Here is a 2,025-nt window from a genome sequence, read left to right as displayed (position 1 = left end):
TATATTTATTGCTTTCAGAGAGGAAAGGTGAGGGAGAGAGAGAAACATCAATGATGAGAGAGAATCACGGATTGGCTGCCTCCTGCACACCCCCTGCTGGTGATGGAGCCCAAAACCCTGGCATGTGCCCTGACCTGGAATCGAACCCTGACCTCCTGGTTCATAGGTCGATGCTCCACCACTGAGCCACTCCAGCCGGGCCAGTCTCTGCATTTAGCTACCACCCCCCAATCCTGCCACCCGCACCCCCAGCCCTAGGCAGCCCCTACCCTGCCCTGTCTCCTGACTCCTCTGGCCAGGACATCCCGTCCTACAGGGGCCTTTGGAAGGGGCCCCTTTCACTCGGGGAAGGTTTCCAAAGGTGAGGAGGCATCTTGTAGGTGTAACGGAGCTTCAGTCCTATTTACGGCCAAATAACGCCCCACAGACCCCTGACCTGAAGGGGCTGAGTGACAGGAGGCGATGGCTGCTCCGAAGGGCTGGCCCTGGTGACGCCGCCAGCAGCTGGGGGACAGGCGCGGGCGCAGTCCCTCACAGACCGCAGAGGGAAGCAGGCCTGTGCACGAAATTAATAGGACGTGGTCTGAGACAGAGGGACGGACGGACGGACGGACGGAGGTGGAATGTGGCTCCTTAGCACATTCCGCTGGGGCGGGAGCTGGTTTCGGGGGCCCTTTAAGAGGGGAAGAGAGAAGGTGCTCACTTTATTACCCCCACGTAGTCCGTCCTGAGCCCCCCACTCTTGAAGGCGGACAGGGTCATGGGACCTGGGTAGCAGGTGGTTGGGACCATGGGGCGGGGGATGTGGGGGGCAGGGTCTGAATGAAGGCATCCCAGGCCCACAGGGCATCTGAGATTGAGAAGAGCAGGGTGCCCGCCCGGACCACCTGCCCCTCTCCAGGCTGTGCCGCGCAGTCATGCCTCCTCAGGCCCACGGCTTTGCTCTGTGGTGAGTGGGGGCTCTGGCCTGAAGGTGGAGCAGGGACTAAAAATCAGGGGTGGGCTCTGGGGGACCCTTTAAATACATTATGGGTGCAAGTCTCTTCTCTGCTATAAGAGTCCCCTAAGGCACATCCTGGGTGGGAAAGTCTCCTCTCTGCTGTAAGAGTCCCCTAAAGCATGTCCTGGGTGGAAAAGTCTCCTCTCTGCTCTAAGAGTCATGGGTGGAAAAGTCTCCTCTCTGCTGTAAGAGTCATGGGTGGAAAAGTCTCCTCTCTGCTGTAAGAGTCCCCTAAAGCATGTCCTGGGTGGGAAAGTCTCCTCTCTGCTATAAGAGTCCCTTAAAGCATGTCATGGGTAGAAACTTCTCTCTGCTGTAAGAGTCCCTTACGACACATCCTAGCTGTAGAAGTCAGGCAGGGTTTGGAGAGCAGCTCTGACCCCTTCATGCCCTCAAATGCAGACCCCGAGGCCCAGAGAGGGGCCGTGGGCTGCCAAGGTCACAGGCAGGACAAGGGCCACACCTGGGTCTTCCTCCCTTATGTCCCCACCCCCTTGCTTCTGACGCCTTCCTAAAGACCCCTCATCTTTGAGTCTCCTCACCTCCCCACCTCCTCTCCTGGTATTGTCTGTCACTGCAGTGGGGTGAATTGTGCCCCCTAAAAACAGGTGTCCAAGTCCCGGCCGGTGTGCTCAGTGGATAGAGCTTCGGCCTGGGGACCGAAGGGTCCCAGGTTTGATTCAGGTCAAGGGCACATGCCCAGGTTGCAGGGTAGATCCCCAGGAGGGGGCGTGCAAGAGGCAGCCAATCAATGGTTCTCTGTTATCATTGATGCTTCTATCTCCCTTCCTCTCTGAAATCAATAACAATAAATTAAAGAACAAAAAAACAACAACAGGTATCCGAGTCCTAAGTCCCGGTCCCTATGGATGTGACATCATTTAGAACCCGGGCTTTTGCAGACATAATTACGAGATCATCCTGGATTTAGGGTGCACCCTACATGCAACCACCGATGTCCGTGGGAGGGGACACAGAGGGAGAAAGCATGTGAACACGGACGCCCAGGTCAGAGGGCCTCAGGG

This window comes from Myotis brandtii, unplaced genomic scaffold, assembly GCF_000412655.1.
Source record: "Myotis brandtii unplaced genomic scaffold, ASM41265v1 scaffold1763, whole genome shotgun sequence".
In the NCBI taxonomy this organism is placed as follows: domain Eukaryota; kingdom Metazoa; phylum Chordata; class Mammalia; order Chiroptera; family Vespertilionidae; genus Myotis; species Myotis brandtii.
Note: the sequence above shows the minus strand (reverse complement) of the source record.